The 23,816-nt window shown below is 34.1% G+C and overlaps 1 long non-coding RNA gene across 3 annotated transcripts in view; it reads right to left on the reverse strand.

The window, feature by feature from the left end:
* LOC144244161 (uncharacterized) overlaps window positions 1–23,816 on the reverse strand; it is a 184,958-nt gene that overhangs the window by 109,782 nt on the left and 51,360 nt on the right. For 2 of the 3 annotated variants that reach the window (XR_013338855.1, XR_013338856.1), the window contains one exon: window positions 2,326–2,611. The exons of the other annotated variant lie outside the window; for it this stretch is intronic. This is a non-coding gene — a long non-coding RNA (uncharacterized LOC144244161). Of the gene's footprint in view, window positions 1–2,325; window positions 2,612–23,816 lie in introns of those variants that run through there. 3 annotated transcript variants of the gene reach the window in all.

A 23,816-nucleotide genomic window follows, 5' to 3' on the forward strand; every position in this document is an offset into this window, starting at 1 on the left:
AAGATGAATAATATAAAAATTGTGAAGCAGTTTAGAAACATAAAATGCTACATAAATGCCTGAAGATGGCTATCCTTCTGTAAAGAACGACCAAATTTCTATTTATTTCATCAGTATTAAAGTGAAACACTCTCATATTACTTGAATGTTATGACAGAAAAATCAAATCCAAATTCTCCACACATAATGAAGAAATAGTTGACACAAAATGAATTGTGACACAAAATTTACATATTTCAGCTCTTACCTGACCTTTTCATATTATCTAAAATCTTTGCCTACAATAAATGGCTACTTAGTCATCTAGAAAGTCAAATTTAGTTGGACCAAATACTTTGCAATAAAGCTGTCCCACAAACTAAACTGCCCTCTGAAGAAACTATTCGTGAAAAGAAATATAAGTATCAGTCGAAATACTGTCCCTGGGGGACTAATTTAAACTTATCCAGAGAATTATTTTATTTATTTATGCCAAAATCCTCAGCCGACTGACCCTGTGTGTGACCCTAGATGTGTTCTCCAACTCTAAGCTTCAGCTGCTGCAACTATAAAAGTGAGGCAGATAAAAATACCTGCCTTACAACTTTGCGAGGTAATCATAATATGATCAGATGTGTGAGTATTTGTTAAACACATTTCTTGCATGTTTACATGTAAGGAAGAAAACTGCTAAAAAACTAAAATGTGACTTTTAAACATGTTGACCTAAACTTCCCACTTAAGAAAAGTAAAATATCGAGGTGCCTGGGTGGCTCAGTCGGCTGAGCATCCGACTTAGGCTCAGGTCATGGTCTCACAGTTCCTGGGTTGAAGCCCCACTATCGGCTCTGTGCGTAGGACTCTGTGCATCAGGCTCTGTGCTGACAGCTCTCTCTGGCCCTTCCTGGCTCAAGTTCTGTCTTTCTCTCTCTCAAAAATAAAATAGAACATTAAAACAATTTTTTAAATGAAAAGAGAAAAGAAAGGCAAACTATCTATCCATGTACCTACTTTCCTTGCTCCCTCTTTTCAGGAGCACACGTTCATGATAGCAACATTTAATGAAGAAATATTTAAATTAGTCTTCATTTATTTTCACTTCAGAAAAAAAACACAAAGAGTTAGCTCGTAGACATATATGTATATAATAAAACATCTATAACCTGGTTAAATCATTATAATTTCATTGGCGGTATGTTGCAAAGTATGTAAATAGTATAGTCAGATTTGAACTAGTGCATTGCTACATATATCTCTGTTAACTCACCAAGGTAAAGTAACTTTTTGGTATATATCTCAGCAGCCAACTTAACTAATAAAAATATTTCCTTGAGTACGCCTTGTTGAGAAAATGTAAATCAATGTATTCAAACATTATGGAAGTAAAAAGAAACAGAATTATGATTCTGGGACTGTATAAGCAGAAGCAATGTCTATTAAGTATGGTGTATGTATGTACGTGTGTTTGAGTATGTGGGTGGCATATAATAAACACAATTATTATTTACTTTGTTTTATAAAACAAAATTATTATTTTGTTTTTATAAAAATGGGATTATAGAGGATGCTCTCTAACTTGCTTTTTTTGTCTAACTGTCTCTATCTATGTATCTATGTATCTATCTATGTATCTATGTATCTATCTATCTATGTATCTATCTATCTATCTATCTATCATCTATCTATCTATCTATCATCTACCTACCTATCATCTGTCTGTCATCTCTGTTACTATCTGCAGGACCATCTTCCACAATTACCCTTCATATTTACTCTACAGTATGGTGGTATAAGAAACAGTAGAGCAGGTAATGTAGGCATGCCAGTTCTCAAAGACAAGACAAGAAATGGGAATCACAAAAGTCTCTCAGCAGATAGCAGGACCCTAACCGGGAAGCTCAAGGTCAGTGGAACAGTGCAGTCCATTGGAGACAGTATGGTAAAAATATGAGTGAACCAGCCAGCAGTAGAGGATTTAGAGTTTTTGTTTACTAGAAAACGGAAAATTAAATGGGAACCCAATTATCAGAATTCAAGCCTAAGGTTATATACAGGGCAGAGTAGGGAAGAAACATGTTGGGATTTGAGAACAAGGAAGAAGCCTGACAAAGAAAATTTTCACTCTTCCATTTCTTCAAATGTGTCTTTTTCTCACTTCAAGGCCTTCAGTATGCTTTCCCTCTGTCTGAATGTAGTCCTCGACTTTCTTTGGCTGGCTCTTTCATAGTAATCCTTCGGATACCTTCCTCAGAGAAGCCTTCTGGAACTCTACAAGATAAATTGGGTCCTCTAACATGCTTCATATAGGTTAGCTTCCACTGCATAACAAAATACTCTGAATTTGGTAGCTTAACAGAAATCATTTATTTAGCTCATGATCGTGTGAATCATTTTTTGGCACCGGGTTCAGTCACGTTTTTCTTCAGCTGGTATCAACTGAGCTCACTCACGTCTCTGTGGTCAGCCACTGGTTCTACCGCCAACTGGCATTTTGGCTTGAAGCTGGCTGGTCCGAAATCATCTCATTCACAATGTGGGGACGGACTGGCTGTGGAATAGGGCATTTCAATTTTCCTTCATGATCTCTCATTCTCCAGTAGGCAGCCTGGTGGACTCCTGGTGCTCTCAAATTCTAGACATAGCAAGAGAATAAGTCTTTTTTTTTTTAACTTTTCTTTTTCTTTCTTCTTTTTTAAATGCTGATTTATTTTTGAGAGAGACAGAGTACGAGTGGGGGAGGGGCAGAGAGAGGCAGACACAGAATCCAAAGCAGGCTCCAGGCTCTGAGCTGTCAGCACAGAGCCCAACATGGGGCTTGAACCCATGAAGCGTAGGATCATAGTCAGCCGCCCAACCAACTGAACCACCCAGGAGCCTCATTTTTTTCTTTTTAAATTAATTTTGAGATATAATTGACACATAATATTGTATAAGTTTAAGGAATACAGCATAATGATTTTATATATGTATATTTTACAAAATCACAGTAAGGTTAGTTGACGCATCCACCACTCACACAGATACAATTCTCTGTATTTGTGGTGTGAAGTTTTAAAATCTACCCTCCTAGCAATTTACAAATATGCAATGGAGTTTTCTTAAGTATAGTCACCATGCTATACATTATATCCCCTAACTTACTCATTTTACAACTTCAAGTTTCCTTCCTTTGACCACCTTCAGCCATTTTCCCTACCTCCCACCTCCTGGTCTTAGCAACCATTAATCTGTCTCTGTTTATATGAGTTTGTTTTGTATTTTGGATTCCACATATAAGTAAGTTCATACAGTATTTGTCTTTCTCCACCTGACTTATTTAACTTGGGATAATGTCCTCAATCTTCATCCATTTTGTAGCAAATGACAGGATTTCCTTCTTTATTATGACTGAATAGTGTTCATATATGTTATATGAATTATATATTAATATTATGCACATTATATATAAATTATATATATCATATACACATCATCTATATGTATGGCCACCTTCCCTTAATCCATTCATCTGCTAATGGATACTTAGGTTGTTTCCATATCATGGCTGCTGTAAATAATGCTGCAATAAACATAGGGATGGAGCGCAAGATTTGATGTGCAAAAACTTCTCATGTCTTTGTTTGCATCATATTTGCTAAAGACCTGTTAGCCAAAGTAAGCAGTTTTTGCTTAGGTGAAAATGAGATTCCATCTCTCGATGGGAAGATCTGCAGTGTTATATTACAAGGGCATGAATTCAGGAAAAGGAAGTATTTGTGGCTACTTACACAATCTACTGAGCACTCTCTCATAATCTCTTAGAATTTTTCTTCATAGTATCAATATTTATAAATATATAGTTATTATAAATACTATCATAAATTATGAATTTTATTTTATATATATTCTATATTATAGATTATAATCATATTATTTATATATGTTACTAATTATTTTTTACTCCTCTATACCTACTATTAGTTTATAAGACTATAAATATCATGTGGATAGAGTCCATGTGTATATTTTTTTGCCACTCTATTTTAACTGCCAAGCCCATGGTCTGCCTGATAGCAGGCCCTTTGTACTTAGTTATTGAATGGATGCATGAATGAATCAGAACTGGGACATAAAATTACAGCTTGAATTGTAGCATGGGTAACTCAGTAATGAGTCTGAGTGCTGCACTACAGATGCATAAGTGCTTCTTTCTTATAGTTCTCAGTTTATAGAGGAGAAAAATTAATTTCTTCTTGCTTATCCACTTATATTTTGGTTGTAGTGGAATACAAGTCCTAACTGATACAGTAAAGGAAATATGTAGCATTGGTTACAGATAGATCTATAAAACCTATAATGGCATCATCATTTTGGTGATAGGACTATTTAGGTTGTAACACAATTGTATAGGTTAGAAATATTCATATAGCTATGGCAATAATAAAACCAGTTTCTTCCTACTAAAATGGTTATTTATCCGTGTTTTTAAAAATACTTAATTAATCCCTTTTTGGTTCATTATCATCAGACCAAGGAATGACTCTCTGCTGCATCAGCAGGATAGACTCAGTTATTAGCCTACTGAGATTTTCTGATCTGAAACTTCACATTTGGGTACCAGACTTTTTTTTTTTTTCATAGTGACTTGTTTCTCACTGTAGTATGGTCTGCAATAAGAAACTGCTATATGGATGCTTCTATGATATTGGTTGTTCTTTTTTTTAATGTTTATTTATTTTTGAGAGAGAGACAGAGTGTGAGCAGGGGAAGGGCAGAACGAGAGGGAGACACAGAATCCAAAGCAGGCTCCAGGCTCTGAGCTGTCAGCACAGGGCCAGACGCGGGGCTTGAACTGAGAGATCATGACCTGAGCTGAAGTTGGATGCTCAACCAACTCAGTCATCCAGGTGCCCCAATATTGGTTGTTTCTTTTTAAAAATTAGTAAAGTTAACAGTAAATTCTCCTATGACCTATGCAGATAGGCCACCCCACCAAGGTGAGTGACTGCCTCATGTACATTAATAGAGTCCTGTGCTCTCAGTTGTCTCTCAGGACATCTGGCCTTCATATCACATCACATTAACTAACATGAAATTGGAAATTAGTTAAAATCTTACTTGTCAGCAGTCTCTTCTGTTATCTCATCTCAGAACTTTGTAATTTGCGGGTGAAAAACTACACGATGTCACTGTCAGTATTTTCACCAAAGGCTCAGTAGTTCTAACATACGGTTAGTTTTTGATAGTCTTAGTAAAAAATACAAATATATAATAAAATAAAATCTATTGAACACTGGGTCTTGGATTCTCCTTTTCAGTTTTATTTTAAGAAACAATTACTGTCCAAAGACCAAACTGCTCTACTTACAGTTTTTAATTATTTCATTCTCACATCTCTGTTTGGATGTAAATATGATTAATCAGATTTTGCAAGTATTAAAAGATGTTTTCCCAAAGGTCAAACTGAATTTTAAAGCTTTTCAAAACAAAAAAAAAATTAAAATATAAATTGCTCTCTTTATCTGTTCAATTAGTGTGTTTTTCTCTAGATGACACTATTAAGTTGCAAAATTATTGAAGGCAAAGAGAAGTGACATAAATTTAATTTTGTGCAGCCTATTGGACTTTTTACTACAGTTTATTTTGAATGGGAATTATGTTAATTATGAACAATGAAGATAAAAGTTTGCAAAACATATTATATCAGCTTTTCAATTAACCAGATAAACATGACGATACAGCATGGTATGGATGGGTTCTCAATACTCCAGGATCTTAATAATATACGGGAATCTTTAATCAGTTACCCCATCTCCCAGTTTGTTTACTCTGGATTTTATAAGCCTTTACTTGTTCATAATTCTCTAAACTTCCTTGAATAAGGAGAACAGATGAAAAGAATAGGGCTAAGAATGGAGCTGGGGTTTAATTTTGGTTTGGAATAAAGGAGAGCAGACAAATCAAAGGAAGGAAGGAAGGAAGGAAGGAAGGAAGGAAGGAAGGAAGGAAGGACACTGCATTCCTAGAAAGGACAGCAACATTATATATTCTAGTTAAGATTAATTAGTTAGGATATCTCAGTACTTTCGCTGAGGATACGAGAGTTGGTCAGGAAGGGATTAGCTGAGCTGCACACAGGAGGGGAGGAAATGAAGGCGGGATACCTTCATTCATCAAAGGGTAAGCAAAAGCCAGCCTAGCAGAGGGTCTTTATGAGGGTAAGTGTAGAAGGGGAACAGGAATCAGATCTCTCAAGGCCTCCAGGCTAGGGGAGGGCCAGGCTTCTCTGTGAGCTGCTAGGCCCTGGGAGGCTGCTATAATCGATGTACATTTTAAAAGGAAAATTCTAGCTGCTGGGGTGAGAATATATTGTTTGAAAGATAAAATCAGAGGAGCATGATTCAAAATGAGAACAGGATATAGAATTACACCAGCTGTACTGCTGCCCCATTATTTTGTTTTTAATACGTAGGACCAATTTTTATGGACCAATGTAAGTAACAATATCCTATTTATTCTTATAAGAAAAGCAACTAGGGGCTCCTGAGTGGCTTAGTCGGTTACGCGTCCGACTTTCGCTTAGGTCATGATCTCGCGGTTCGTGGGTTCGGGCCCCGCGTCGGGCTCTGTGCTGACTGCCAGCTCAGAGCCTGGAGCCTATTTCAGAGTCTGTGTCTCCCTTTCTATCTGACCCTCCCCTGCTCACGCTGTCTCTTTCTCTCTCTCCTAGAAATAAATAAAAATATTTTTAAAAAATTAAAAAAAAAAGCAATTAAAAAGGTAACTCTTGTTTTCGTATTTTTGTCAGATTGAAGTATCCTGTATGAGAGAAAAGTATGAAAAGAAAATAGAAATTTAGAAATACATTAATATATTGCTTGAAATAGGTAAAGAAACAGTCCATTCATATCTTATGATGAACTGACCGTACAAAGGCATTTTGAATTGATTAGTGAATAAATAAATCTCTTCTGAAGAGCAATGAGAGAAATAAAATTGGAAGAATTGAAAGTTTTAGAGAAGCTGAAATGTATTACTTCTTGTAACCAGGTGTTATTTTTATTAGAAATTACCTTTCCGAAAAGAGAAAGCAACAAATGGAAAACAGATCATTTAAGACACATTCAGAGAAGCCTCCACAAGTTCAAATAATTATCTCAGAATAATGGGGCATCTATGCAGGACTGCCATAGAAATTCTAATTGAGTTGTATCTTTTTCACTTGTAAGATATAAGACATATTCACGTAAAATAAATTATGTAGAAGATAAAAAATAATGGATTCAGCTACCATATAAGCACAACACAAAACTCTGTGCGCTTTCATTGTTTGCTGTGGAAAAAAAAAACAAAAACAGAACAGGAAAACTAAATTCTGAATATTTGAGTCATCGACTTTTCCATTCTGGAAATAATTAACTTTTTAAAAATCAAGTGCTTAGTGATGATGATGATGATGATGATGATGATAATGGATAATAAATATTAGATACAAATCCCAACTCTTATTTCCAGCTGCATGGTTTTGGGCAAATTAAGCCCTTAAGCATCAGTATTTCCATCGGCACAATGAAAATAATAATAATGAGATCTGCTTCATAGGATTATTATAAGTGATTAAATGAGATAGTGCTTTTAAAGTGCTAGCACAATGCATAAACAATAAACACTACTTTTTCTAGGTGTCACTTTTTATTATACATATTCAAAGAACATCAGGAAAACTGGTCATCCAAAAATTATACCATAATATAGTGTTCAAAAGTTTTCTTTAGGTTTCTGTAAGGGTCTAAATAGTTTATTTTATATTGTCTAACTTAAAAATAATTTTCATCAAAATTCTATGCCCTTGCCACAACAATCCACATATTTTGAGGAGCTAAGATTAAATATTGTGATAAGCCAAAAGGTTATATTATTTATTTAACTATCATAGAGTATCTTTCATATTTTCCATGTTAAAAATACTGTGCTTTTTGGGGGTGCTTAGGTTAGGAATGTCATTGAAAACGTTTTCTTAGGAAAAGGTAGCCCTTCACATCTATCATTTTCAAGATCTTAAAGAAGGAAGCCTGCTAGGCAGAGCGAACAGCTGACACAATTTTCTCCAATCCTGTCCTTCTGTCTTTAATACTCTTTCCCTAAAGAAAGAACCATAGTCAGGCACTGTATGACTTAGGCATTGAAAGGCTATGTTCTCTTTTATGGGCCTCTCTTCTTTCTTCTAATTCATTTCTACACAAACCATGGCCTACGGACACCCATGCCAGTCTATTAACTGATTCTTACCAGCTTATAAGAAGAAGGTCCAGAAAATGAGAGGAAGTACTTAGAAACAAGATAAAGATATTGTCATGCATATAAGCATGTAGTCAGTGGATTCCTCTCCCTAAACAGGGGTAAACCAGTTCGGACCCACTTGGGTAGAGTTGCATTTTTATTATGTGCAGGAGGGTCATATAAAAGCTATGAGTGTTTTTAATACTTGTTTTTGAAACGAATTGAAGCATATAGAAAATTTTCAAGAAATTTAAATAACTCCTGTAGATTCTTGGTCCAGAAACCCCACTTATGTTCTTCCAGCAGCAAAAAGGGTACAACCCAGGCTCATCTATTCTACCCAACTGTCTTGTCACCCTAGCCTTTAACCTGGAAGTATTCTTCCATCTTTTCTTGAATTTTATGCCCTTGAAAATTTTACCAAGATTACAAAGCAGTAATACCACATACACAATGTCATTCAATTTCACTTAGAGTGTCTCATAATTAGACACAGTTTATATATTTGTGATAGGTAGATTACAAAAACGACACTTTTTATTTCATCTTATCAGGTGTCGCTGGATATTAATTTGTTTCATTATTGGTGATAACAAATTTGATAATTAAAACTTTTTTTTTGTTTATTTATTTTTGAGAGAGAGAGAGAAAGAGAGATAGAAAGAGAGAGAGAGAGAAAGTGAGTGGGGGAGGGGCAGAGAGAGAGGGAGATACAGAATCTGAAACAGGCTCCAGGCTGTGAGCTGTCAGCCCAGAGCCCAGCTTGGAGCTTGAGCCCATGAACGATGAGATCACAACCCCAGACAAAGTAAGACACTCAACTGAGCCACCCAGGCATCCCTGTAAATTTGATAATTTGATTAAATTGATATCTGAAAAGTTTCTTCATTACATAGTTGTCTTTTTGCTCTTGTAATTAAGAAGTATTTTGTAAAGAGATGCTTTGACACTATGTAAATTTCTGTTTCTCATTCTATTTTTGCATCCATTGGTGTTTCTTGATTTTATTATTAAGAATATTGCCAAAAGGTTCTTTTCTTACTCCACATTCCTTCATGTATTAGTTGTCATTCTATCTAAAGAAAGCTTTACTATATGTGATATAGTATATGTGTATATATGTATATCTAGAAAGAGAGAGAGAGAGAGAGAGACAGAGAGAGAGAGAATGAGAGTGACAATGTGAGTTGAGAGGTTATTTATTAGGCCTATCTTTTCCTTGTTTTGACCCCTGATTATCTGATCCTTGTCCCTATGGTGTCATTTGGCCTGGCTGGACCCAGGAATAAGAGGGGCACGTCCCCAGAATTGGCACGTTTCCCTAGTGATTGCACCCCATCACCATCATTGTGCCTGAATTCAACTCCCATCTGACCCCACCATTTCTTTTGTTTTAATATATAAGACTTTATTGAATGTTTAGAAATGTCACTGTGGGGGTTCTTGGGTGGCTCACTTGGTTGAATGTTTGACTCTTAATTTCGGCTCAGGTCATGATCTCATGGTTGGGTTAGATGGAGCCACTATTGGGCTCTGTGATGAAGCCTGGGGCCTGCTTGGGATTCTCTCTCTCTCTGCCCCTCTCCTGCTTGTGCTTTGTTTCTCTCTCTCAAAAGAAATAAAATGAAATAAAATGAAATGAAGTGAAATGAAATGAAATAATAAAATAAAATAAGACATAAAATGTCATTGTGAGACAGAATAGAAATTTTACCTCAAAGTTTTTTTCAGAGGCTTCTAAGGCCACAAAGCAATAAAAACCACATAAATACATGTTCTATGAACCACATCTGAACGAGGTGCCAGAAGAATCAGGGCTCCCGTCAGTATCAGTGATTTGCAATTGCTGGGTACAGAGTAGGCACAAGTAAGGGATCCAATCCCTATCTTTTGTAGATGGTCTTGAGTCTGATGAGTCAGGCTGATTACAGTAACACTTCTACCCTTTGGTCCTGTCTCAGGTCCTTCAGTCACCTGTGATTGTCAAGTAGGGAATTCTCCTTTATAGACATCAGAAAACCATGAGTTTCCTCAACAAATTCAGCTTTTGACATCCCAAGACCCTACAGGGCACACTCTGGGTGTCTCAAGGCCTCACACAGCACAGCCTCTCCACTGTGGTCCAAAGCATTTCAATTCATGTTGAGTCTTTCCAGGACGTTACTGTTGGTGAAAGCTGAAGAGAGATCCTTGCAATAGACGCTAGTTAACTTATATATTTGTCTATGTTTATTAGTGTGGATTTATATTTTATTCAATATTATGCTCTGCTATTATCATTATTCAGTTTAATATGGAAGTTATCTTAGATTTGGTCAGTATAAATACCTTCAGGGCAGGCTGCCCTCTGTGTCTTTGTGACATGCATTATTTATTGAGTACTTCCTTATGTTCACCCACAACAAGATTATGGGGTCTTACACTATGCATTCCCTCCCCAGCCTTGGGATTAGCCATATCTCCAAGGAGCACTGGTTATTTTTAGAAGAGTGTATTCAAAATCAGCATGTGGGTACTAGATATGCTCACTATCACAAAGGTATTTCTGCTCTCAGACTGTATCTGTAGAAAAATAAATATATAACTTCTCCCTCTGTTTCTGTTTCTGTGTGTGTGTTCCTATCTCTGTCTCTGTCTTTGCCTCTCTGTCTCTCTCTCTATATATTCTATGTATATGTGTGTATGTGTGCACTGTGCAGACACGTGTGTGTATATTCTCTATGTATATGTAAATGCATGTAATACATATGCTTCCTTATTTGTATCTATATTTATATATCTGTCTATATGTGTGAACCATCAATTCATGCTGTTACTTCTGATTCTAATCCAATAACACAAAGTTAATTCTAGCTTCCCCCATTTCTATATTTGTACCTCCTTTCTCCATCAATAAGAAACCGGCATCCCTTATCCTCAATATCTTTAATTATTACTAAATCTCCTGTATTTAGCCAATCTCCTGACCGTATCAGAGTTCCCTCAACTGCTTTTATGAAGCCATTCTCAGGAGGCTGCCATTGCTACCTTCTATGGTTCTACCTTGCTTGCCTTCTGAAGCCATTCTCATACAGACTGACAACACTGACTATCACAGTAGTGTCTCTGGTCTATAGCTATCATCATCTGCCTCAAGCCTGCTCAGTGAAGTGTATGTATGATCCCTGTATGTATGTAAGTATGATCCCTCATTTAATGAGTTGGATGTTGTGGCCATAATTGATGACAAATTGATAAAATCACTATATGTTACTCCTGGAGATGTCCTGCATAATGAAGAAATGAAGTCATCATGTAAGTGGCATTGACAACTTCTTAGAGGATAGTTTAGATGGGTAGGAAAAACTTGGTTCACAATTTCTTAAGTTTTTTGCAGGAATGCTGCTTTACCGTAACCTACCGTAACCTGGCTTTGTATATTGATTTGGAGAAGTCTTGAGATTCTAATTCTCTTTCTCTTGTAAGTTACTTCACCTTTTTGTCTAAAGGATCTATAGATTTTGTTTTTTTTGTTTAAAGGTCCAGTAGTTTTACCAGGATTTGTATTGGAACTGGCCACTCTTTTCAATTTCCAAACTAGTTGATGGAATGCTTTAAGGTATACATTCAGACTCCTTTTTCAATTCTGGAAATTTTTCTTGGGTTATAGTTTTAAATGTCAGTTCTGTACCATTGATTTAATACAGTTCTGTGACTCTAATTGTATAAAATGTTGGATCTTGCTTGCCTATATTTCATTTCAGCCACTTTTTCTCTGACTTTCTTGTTTCATTTTTACCCCATTTTTAGTCTCTTGGTAATGAGCCTGTTTCCTTAAAAGTCCCTTACTAAAATTTCATTTAAATTTTCATTTGCATTTAATTTCTGCATTATGTATTTTGCAAATTAGACTTCATTTCTGACATGATTTTGTTGTTCTCTTCTATTTCTTTCCTGACTTCAAACTCTCATTTTATTTCCATTTATTTTAGTCCATTTTTGTTGTTAGTTTCTGATTTAAAACAAAAACAAAAACAAGAATCTTCACATCCTGTTGGAGAATATGCAATTTTGTTTGGAATATTGTGGTGCAGTTAGGTTTTTTGGTTTGTTTGTTTCTTTGCACATAATTTTCACTAGAAAAAATTTCACTACCACATCACTATTTTAAGAATTTTAAATTGTTTGGAGTGATATGTTACACTTCTCCTAAGATTTTTTTACCTTTTTTAAAGTTTGTTTATGTATGTATTTATTTATTGACAGAGACAGTGTGAGTGGGAGAAAGGCAGAGAGAGAAAGAGAGGAAGAGAGAGAGAATCCCAAGCAGGCTCTGTGCTTACAGCGCAGAGCCTGAGATGAGGCTTGAACTCACAAAACTATGAGATCATGACCTGAGCCAAAACCAAGAGTCAAATGCTTAACTGACTGAGCCACCCACGACCCCCTCAGCTTCTTTTTTTGAGGGTAACTGGTAGAAATTTAATCACTAGAAATGTTTTGATTTGCATTAATGGATTTTTTTTACTCTAGTAGTTGTATATAGACATGACCTATTTGTTAACAGGGCTCCTGTTATGGGAATGCCCTACTCTGTCATTTCTAACCTATTCTGTGCAGCTTACTTTGTGGATATATGATTGGCTATGGTGGAGAGGTGACTGGAATATCTTGGTTCTTTTCATTTCTGTGGGATTCTATTTTCCCTCATTATTTCCTTCTTTTCTTTCAGTTCCACCAATCCAAGAGGATCCTGTCTTCTCCATAAAATCTAATTCTATCCCAGATGTAATGCTTTTGTATGTATGCCTCTAAGTACCTTGTTTATTTTTAAATCCCTCCTTTGGTGACAAACTTTTGAATTACCAAGTCCCAGACTGTTTTAATATATTAACATTTAATTTTGAATTTCTTCCTTCTTGGGTTAGTTTTGTCCCTACATCACCTAAGTCCTTCAGTCATATGAAATCATTCCATAGGGTCTTTTAGGCTTTTAGTTATTTTAAATCTTTAAGCTTAGAATGATAAGTAATAGAGGAGGATTTATTAGAACATGTTTATTTTTGTACTTACAAATAACCAGAATGTTATAGTACTTTTCTTTCTCTCATTACTGTTGAGGCATTGTTTTATTTGTTTTCCTTGTTGATTTTATTGTTTCGGTGGAGGATATGTAGAGAGAGTAAAAATCAGGGAGTTATCTCTGTCCTCCAAATCTAGACATTCCTTGTAACTAATCTTTTTATAGTAAAAAATATTGATGCTAATAAGATTTTTGGTCACTTTCCTACCTCTACAGACTTCACAGAAATATATATATATATACATATATATATATAATTTATTTATTTATTTATTTATTTATTTATTTATTTATTTATTGAGAGAGTGAACACAGGGGAGGGGCAGAGAGAGACAGAGAGAGAGAGAGAAAGAGAGAACTGCAAGCAGGCTCCATGCTCAGCATGAAACCCAATTAAAGACTCCATCTCATGACCTGAGCCTAAATCAAGAGTCAGACGCTCAACCAACTTAGCTACCCAGGTGCCCAGAGATATTTTTTGATGTACTAACTTTGCCCCAGAAAGAACCATGAATTTTCATATTATAATATTATACACAGTCAAAATATATAATCAATGATATCCACATGACTAAAAATGTTATAAAGATATAAACTATGTGGTATGTGTAAATATACTTTACTATAACAAATTTCCTGTCATGATTTTTATTTGATTTAATATTTTTTCATTCAAGAATAGCATGTATACTCATAAAACATGAGGAATCATGGAAACAACAATAATCAACATTGTTAATCATTTGGTTTCTAGCTTGATGAAATCAAATATCTTCTGATATTTTGAATTTGTAAAAACAGATTGCTAAGAAGGAAATCTAAAAAAATAAGACTAAGAGGAAGTAAGAGATGTAATTTGTCACTTTATTTGTTGTCACTTCCATTTCTATATGGTTCTAAAGCAGAGCTTAGAGGATGATCAGTAATGAACAGATAAAATTAGATAAAAAGCCTGGGTGGCTCAGTCTATTGAGTGTCCAACTCTTGATTTCAGCTCAGGTCATGATTCCAGAGTTTGTGAGGTTGAGCCCTGCATTGGGCTCTGTGTTGAGCATGGAGCCTACTTAAGATTCTCTCTCTCATCCTTTGCCTTTCTCTGTTGCTCACATGCTCTCACTCTCTCTAAAATAAAAAAAAAATAAATAAATACAAAATAAAATATTTTTAAAAAGCTAGTACAGAGAAGACTTATCCCAAACATTAAGCAATAGTAAATAATTCATTTCCAATTATCAAAACATGTAAATATTGAAAAACCTTATATTTAAAATGGAAACCAAGTTGAATTTATGGTAGCCCAACCCTACTTGCCATGGCTATGTTTCCTTATCTGATTTTACCTACCTAGTTTACTCTCTCAGGGGTCTAAATATTCTTACATTTTATAAACCTGTCAGCTCATATTATATACACTGATGTCTTATGTCAATAGTTTTTTCTATATAGACTTAATTTATTTTAACAATGAGAATATAATTTAGGACAAAGGATAATTAAAGATTAACAAAGCTCTTCCACTATGTCTTCTAGGTTCTTTCACTATACTAGTTGTTTCCCATGGGGACTTTTCTTTCAGTTGTCCTTCTTAAAACATGACACATAGCAATGCATGTCTTCAAATTTCAGTTAAAATAGTGGAGTGCAAATCTAGAAAAGGATAAAGGAAGAAACAAAAGAAAGAAGAAAGAGAAGAAGGAAAGACAAGGAGAAGAAACTGGGAGAAGAGAATTTGAAGAGAAATTTGAATAATGGTGATAAGTTTTGTGAGAATAAAATTCCTTAATACGATTTTTTCCTGAAAAATTTATATTAAATATGCTCTCTATATTTCTTATCCTGTTCCTTAGAGAGAAACTATACAGCTATGTTATGTTTTTGAAAAATATGTTTAATATATGCAAGACCAGCCAAATTCTAACATCCAATAATTGGTTTAAGTGCATTTTTAAAATGTGTAAATATGAATTTGACACTGTTGGCATTTATTTCAATAAAAGACTTCAGAAATCCAAGTGTATTAGCCATTCAACTAAATTCGTAGTTCTGGATGAGTTATTAGGTTTTCTAATATGTGTTCTTCTATTATTCCTAAAATGCAACAATTTTTCCTTTGAGTATTTCACCATTTATCTATCCTATAGGAGTAAAACCATTTTGCGCTAAGAAGTTTTAGTAAACAGCAGGAAAAAGTATGGCCACAGTTCTGTTGCTATTGAGGCAAAACCTGAACAGTCTTCCTCTTAAAGGTTAAGTTGGAAACCCACAATCACAAACTATTCATTACAAGCAATTAGTGTGTCCTTTGTTGCCACTATGTATCATCTGTTTGATCAAAACATTGTTGGATAGTAGTAGGCAGAAAAACTACCCAGACTTAAGTAGATAGCAAGGAAATGAAATGAAGTGTCAACTGCAATTATCCTAACAAGCCAGGATTTAACAAAATAGTGTCAGGATGAAAAGAAAAAGTATTGCCTTCATTAAAAATATTCAGATGATAAGGCTAAAATTATAAATGGGTTTTTGTTTTGCTTTTGCTCTGAAATATTCAGAATATTGCCTAAATATCCAAGTTCACTTTATTATTGAAGATGTACATTTGTATAAGACTACAATAAGAATTAAAAAGTTTGTGCTACACTTGAGTTTAAAGAAAGCTTAAAATGGCTGAACAGTGGACAACATTCTATATGTAAGCATATTCTAATAGTAAAGAAAGAGAATATTACTATAAAATAAAATAGTCTGGGGCGTCTGGGTGGCTCAGTCGGTTAATGTCCGACTTCGGCTCAGGTCATGATCTCACAGTCTGTGGGTTCAAGCCCCGCATCAGCCTCTGTGCTGACAGCTCAGAACCTGGAGCCTGCTTCAGATTCTACGTCTCCCTCTCTCTCTGTCCCTCCCCTGCTCACTCTGTCTCTGTCTCCCAAAATAAAATAAAAGACATTAAAAAAATTAAAATAAAATTGTGTTCACTACATCATAGGGCAACAATAAGAGGCCGTGGTAAATATTCGAAGGTGAAGAAGGGAGACCTGGATTCCGACTGTGGATCTGGCACTTATTAAACTTATTAAACTGCACTGACAAGTAGTGCAGTCTCTTTCAGACTCAGTTTCCACATGAACTCTTGCTCTAGTTTACACAGTAATATGAAGATCACATGGTAATATGTGGATGAAAGAGGGTAATAAATTTTACAGTTTATTGCAATTAATCTATGGTAAATTCTAACTAATGTATTTAGGCTTATGATTTTCAAAACCTTAATTTGACAACATCTTTATTATCCTTAATAAAATTCATGGAGCAACTAACCTACCTACATACATAATTTTGAAAATAAGTATTGCAATTGCCAAACTACCTATATGGATGAATATATAAAGATAAAATAAAAATAAATTATAATTAAATAGTATGCATTTCAGCATATAAATATTGTCATAACATACCTAGAAGACATAAGTAAGCTATATAGCACGACTATATGAAGATTATCCAGAAAATCATAGCCACATAGACTGATGCAGCTTGGCTCTATAGGTAGTTCTAAAACCACCAGCAGTGCTGTGTTCAGTGATGTCATTTTATGAAATGGTTAATGATTCTTACAAATTTTTGAATGAAGAAAATGTATCCCTCTATTTGCAAGCTGGCAGCACTCCTGGGAATTCTATAGCAACTAAATATTACAAAAGTAAGCTATATTTATTTTCAGTTTGAGTAAAATTCTAGTCTAACATGGTTTTAAACAGGTTTTTCAGTTACATTAAAATCTGGTGGACATTGGAAATGTGTGCTGACTGTGAGATCATTCTGTATATTTTGCAAGTCTGTTTTAAATATTGTAGGTTGTCTAGTGTTTCTGACTACCACCCACTGAAGGCCAATGTTTGCTTCTAATCATTTTGATAAATAAAAATATACATATTTTATAAATACTTTTGTGTGATGATATCACCACTATTCCAAACTATGAGTTCATATATCAGTAACATCGAAGTCATAATTTTCCCCAGGAGTAAGCCTGAGTATAGAAATCTATCATATTTTAATAATGATGGTTGATTAATTTGGTTTATATTTGATTGAAATGTCAGTCAAATGTATGTGGAAACTTTATTTAATCTCACTTTTACTAAGATTATGAAGTCCATCAGCCTTCATAATGATCCAATTTTAGTAGAATCATCCAACTGTCTAGTACCCCATACCCTTCCCATTCAATCTTTCCTGCACACAACTTATGTGTTTTGCCCATGACACCACTAGTTTTATCTTTTATAGATCTGGTAAGGATTATTTTTTCATTCTTATTCTTTTAACATTACAATAATAGTAATGGGGGTACCTGAGTGGTTCAGTCAGTTAGGCATCCCAACTCTTGATGTCAGCTGAGTTCATGATCTCATGTTTGGTGTGATCAAGCCCTGCATTGAGCTTTGTGCTGAGCATGGAGCCTGCTTGGAATTAATCCTCTCTCTCCTTCTTTCTGCCACCCCCCAACTCATGATCGCTCTCACACACTCTCTCTCAAAATAAATGAAAATAAAACATTAAAAAAATTTTAAGTATAATAATAATAATAAATATTTATAGTTCTTTATACACACTAGGCAAATTTATACCTATGTACCTCTGCTCACAATGCTTATTCTATGTGTAAATACCTATCTTAACCTCATTTCTACTGTATTCTGAATTTTCCTCCAATGAACATAAAATCATCTTTTGTTGTATAGTATAATAGTCACCTTCTCTAATTTTTTTCAAGTAAATTTATGAATCTCAATAACTCTGTTTTAAATAAACTAATATCACAATACTTCTCACAATTAATTTTAGTATATTGTAAGTACATTCTCCTTCTTAGTTAGTTGCTAAAGCCTGGTCAATAATTATTTCTCACCCCTCTGAATCAATTATTTCTTATTTATATAAACCAAACTTAAATTCTGAAATAAGAGTCAATTAAAAATATTTATTAAAATATATAAATAAATTTAAGTTATTATTAGGTAAGTTGATAGGCCTTAAGGACTAATGGTCTGGCAAAAGTATTTAACTTTTTTTTCTTTTTAACTAAAAAAATTAAATGAGATTCACCAAGAAGGCAGAGTAATTTGCAAAGGACATGTAATATCTCCAGGGTTCAGAATCTGACTGATGTTAATTTAATAATCTTAACATTCTTAAGAGTGATCTGACAACATTAAAATTTCTAAGGAACAAAAATCAGGTGTCTTTTCAATAATGAAATGAAGTTTTCTACTTAGATATTTTAAGCATAGCTTGTCTCCTCCATTTTTTTTTCTTAATCAGATTAAGACATTATTTGGTAGTTTAACCAAAATCTCTTTTGGATTTTCTTTTAAAAACCCCAAATAATTATTATGTGTAGAAACAGCCTTAGGAAAGACAGACCAAAATATTTTTTAGAAGAAAAAATATTTTTATATATATCATAAGCTACTGGGAGATAGAGTGGACCATCAGGGTTTGCCAAGAGCATTGTGAAAGGGCAGTGAGTGTAAAGTCAAAATTTCCTTAATTCCTTAAATCAGATTTAATATACATGGTGATATTGCATGTGCTCCAACAAACTATTTTAGTTATAGTTGGTAACTGGTGTCAGACACGCTATATTTCCATTACAAATATTTACAATGTAGTATAAATTTAAAATTAACCCAGTATACTGTCATCACCTAGAATGAGAGAATGATATGAACAGTATTTATTATAAGCTTAAGAACTTGAATTTAGACTGGTTTTTAAACTCCTCATTGGGGAATCAGGTCTTCAATATGGCAAAAGTATGTCAAAGTCTTACTTGCTTTGATATAAATGTTTAACTAGATCCCAAGCTATTATCAAAAAAGATATATTTATTTATATTTATATAACAATATTTTTATTTATTATATAACATATATAATATTTATATACTACATACATTTATGTATTACACATTTTAAAAATTATAAATATACCTATATGACATCTACATGTTAATTTTGAGGATGCCCTGGAGCTTCCCAGTCAACTGCTTCTGGAAATTTTAGCTATCATAATAAATATGCTTCCATTTTTGTATTTAAACCTCTATTAGGCTGCAGATCTTCTCTATCTTGTTCACTTCTGAATCACGAATGCCTAATAAATATTTATTGAATGGAAGATGACTCAGCAATAGATATTTTTGTTGTAGTGTGGAAGGAAAAATAATTAATTTTATTAATTTAGATGATTTGCTATTTGATTTTTTAAGTTGGTATATACACTAATAATAATAATTATTAAAAGGAAGAGGAAGAGATAAAGAAGAAAGAGGAAAAAGAAAGAAGGGAAGAAAAGGACAAATAAGGGGAATGGGTGAAGAAAAGGACAAATAAGGGGAATGGGTGAAAACAAGAAAGTATACGGATAGGATAGACTTGATAGGGGGAAGGGAGGGCGCCTGGGTGGCTCAGTCAGTCTATTGAGCGTCTGACTTGGGCTCAGGTCATGATCTCACAGCTCCTGAGTTCAAGTCCGCCTCAGGCTCTGTACTGACAGCTCAGAGCCTTGAGCTTGCTTCGGATTCCGTGTCTCCTTTACTCTCTCTGCCCTCTCCCCGACTCTGTCTCTCAAAAATAAATAAAAAACATTAATTTTTTTTTTAATAAAGGAGCAAGAGAATAGAAAGTATGTAGCAGAAGGGAAGAGAATATGGAATTGGGACAATTTATATAGTCAATAAATTGTGTTACAATAATTAGTAATACATATGGAAAAATAAAATAAAATTGCTCTAATATACCTCATACCAAAAAATGTAAATTCCAGATGGATTAAAGATCTAAATCTTTGAAAAAAAATCTTTCAAATCTTTTAAAAGAAACCATACAAGAACAGCCTCAGGGTAGAAAACATCTCTTTAAAAGTGAACATATACAATCACAAACAAAAAAGAAATTTTTTCATCAAGTTCAAACAAAAAATAAAACTCTTCATGTGACAAGGTATTATAAGAAAATTTAAAATACAAATAAAAGACCTAGAAAACATATTTGTAACGTATATAATAGACAAAAGTATTAGATCTTTGAATACTCTACTACCTACACATAAATATGGAAATTACAATTTTTTAATAATGTACAGAGAAACAGACAAGAGGCAGAAAAGAAAAAAGAGAATGGCAAATAAAGATATGAAAAGATTATGTTACCAGTACTTAGAAGGATGCAAGTTAAGAGAATAAAGAGGTATTATTTCAAACTCCCCAAATTTGAAAAACTAGAAGTCTGATAGTATTAAGCATTGTGAGAATATAGAATAACTAGAACTCTTTTCCACTGCAGCAAGAAGTATTAATTGGAAAACAGTCTTCCACTATCTAGCAAAGCTCAAAATGCACATACCCTACAAGATAGCAACTGTACTTCTGTGTAATGTCGCAATGACATTCTTGTGTATCTGTATTGCACAAGCACCGATGTACAAAATCTTTAATAAAGCATTGTTTTTAATAATAAAAATTGACCTAAATATCTGCCAATAGGGGAATGAGTAAATACAATGTAACATAATTATTTCCCAAATTAAAATAAATGATTTAGACTTGAGGAGAAATCTCAAAAAGAATAGTGAGAGAAAAAGTAATTGCAGAAGGGTTTATAGATATATGTACATTATAAATATACACACATATATAAAAAAGCACATATAAGATGCATAGGTTTATGTATAAAATAAGTATAAAAACAAACAGGATATAGACAAATCACAATAGTACTTATTTTGCAAATGGAAAGGGTACAAAATAAATTCAATTATATATGTAATCATTTTTTATTTATTCAAGGGGATTTATAAGATCATATTTAAATAGGACAGGACTGTTATCTTTGCTCTTAGTGGAGGGTGTATGAGTGCTTATTGTGTGTGTCTCCATATTAAAAAGAATAAGAACAATTACCACTCTCTTGACAAGTAAACATACTTGCTCCAAGATTACACAGCTAATAATAATGTTTGAGCAGGAACCTAAAAAAAGTATTTTATGATTCTAAAGCCCATGGTTATGATATCATCCAATTCTCTTTCAAGCTAGATTATTTGCAACATTACAACCTAAAAGCCTTTACAATCTCCAACAAAGCAGGAAAGAATATCCAATAGAAAAATGAGTCTCTTCAACAAATGGTGTTGTTTGGAAAACTGGACAGTGACATGCAGAGGAATAAAACTGAACTACTTCCTTACACCTTACACAAAAATAAATTCAAGATTGATGAAAGACCTAAGTATGAGATAGGAAACCATCAAAATCTCAGAGGAGGTCACAGCCAGTAACCTCTTTGATGTTAGCCATAGCAAAATCTTACTAGACAAAGCCAAACACAAGGGAAACAAAAGAAGAAATGAACTATTAGAACTTCATCAAGATAAAAAATTTCTGCACAGTGAAGGTAACAATCAAAGGCAGCATACAGAATAGAAGAAGACATTTGCAAACAACATATTGGATAAACGGTAAGTATCAAAAATCTATAAAGAACGTACCAACTCAACACCCCAAAAACAAACAACTCAGTTAAGAAATGGGCGGAAGACAAGAACAGACATTTTTCCAAAGAAGACACCTAGATGACTAATAGACAAATGAAAACATGCTCAACATCACTCATCATCAGGGATACACAAATCAAAACCATGATGAGATCAACCTCACACCTATCAGAAAGACTAAAATTAACAGCACAAGAAAAAAACAGATGTTGGCAAGGATGTAGAGGAAGAGGAATCCTCTTGCAGTGTTGGTGGGAATGAAAATTCATGCAGCCACTCTGGAAAACAGTATGGAGATTCCTTAAGAAAACTAAAAAAAGAACTACCCCACGATCTAGCAGTTGCACTACTAGGTATGTGCCCAAATGATACAAAAACACAGATTCAAAAGGATACCTCCACTCCAATGTTTATAGCAGCATTATCAACAATAGCCAAACTATGCAGAGATCCAAATGTCCATCAATGGATGAATGGGAAAAGATGGAGTATACATATACAATGGAATATTACTCAGCCAACGAAAAGCATGAAATCTTGCCATTTGCAATGATGTGGATGGAGCTAGAATGTATTATACTAAGTGAGATAAGTAAATCAGAGAAGACAAATACCATATGATTTCACTCACATGTGGAATTTAAGAAGCAAAACAGATGAATATATGGGAAGAGAGGAAATAGGAGAGAGGGAAACAAACAACAAGAGACTCTTAACAACAGAGAACAAACTGAGGGTTGATGGAGGGAGGTGGGTAGAGAATGGGCTAGATGGGTGATGGGTATTAAAGAAAACATTTGTTGTGATGAGCACTGGGTGTTGTATGTAAGTGATGAATTACCAAATTCTACTACTGAAATCAATATTGATTGGCATGTTAACTAAAATTTAAATAATAAAAAAATATCCAATGTAAATATCTCCTATTCATTGGTTACTTTGTGTTTATCTCTGTTGACTATGAAAGCTAAAGTTGTTCAAGGGCTTCAATTTAGACATATATTTTGGCAGATTAACACAAAGCTTTATTTTTGAAAACTTCAGTGAAGAAACTAAGGCCATTTCTAAGAGCTTTTATTCATAAGAAAAGATTAAATAATTATTTCACTAATTAAAATGCCTGGACATATATCAAATCATTATGATGTGCCTTGTATCCAACTTGGTTTTGGCTATTACCTCCTACTATCTCAGTAACTGCATACTTTTAATGTCAAATACTTGTTCATTGTTCCCGAATATATATTGTCTACTTTATTTTCGTTTCGGCTGGGCATATAGCCTGCCAGCTGCAGATACATTCTCTCAGACTCTATGCATCTGTGTTGACCTTGCAACCAACCCCTGGCCAATGGGGAGAAAGCAGGAATGTTGACTGTATATTCTATCACAACCTCAATATGGAAACCGCCTGCCTTCATTTTCTTTACTTCACCTTGCATCTGCTGGAAATTATGATTATGAGCCTTGATTCCAGAGGTAGAAGACACGCATTAGGATTACAAAGACATCTTGTCAACCCTGGACTGTTCAACTCTGAACTATTTTCATGGGAGAGAAATAAACTTCCTGCTTATTTAAATCATTGTATTTTTGCATCAGGCTAATTTTAACTTGTTCTCTAAAATAAATGAACAATTACATGTCACAAAAGAGTAATTTGATACTCAAAAATTAAAAACTTTGTGTATGATTATACAAATAGGAAGCATCAAAGGGAGGTGTAAGGAGTGGTATTTCTGACTCCAAACCCTGGCCAATATGCACCTTCCTCGGAGGCAGGGAAAGTCTGTCCCAAGTGCACGAATTCTCATATGTAATTGTAAAAGGTTGGCCTCAAAGTGATTGCTGACGAAAGACTAGGACACACGGAAACACTAATTAGAAAATATTTTGCTCTTTTATATTTGTTTTAAAAGATGGCTGATATAGTACTAGAAACAACTCCAGGCACAAG

The sequence above is a fragment of the Crocuta crocuta genome, unplaced genomic scaffold (genome assembly GCF_008692635.1).
Source record: "Crocuta crocuta isolate KB4526 unplaced genomic scaffold, BGI_CrCroc_1.0 scaffold1028, whole genome shotgun sequence".
NCBI classification, from domain to species: domain Eukaryota; kingdom Metazoa; phylum Chordata; class Mammalia; order Carnivora; family Hyaenidae; genus Crocuta; species Crocuta crocuta.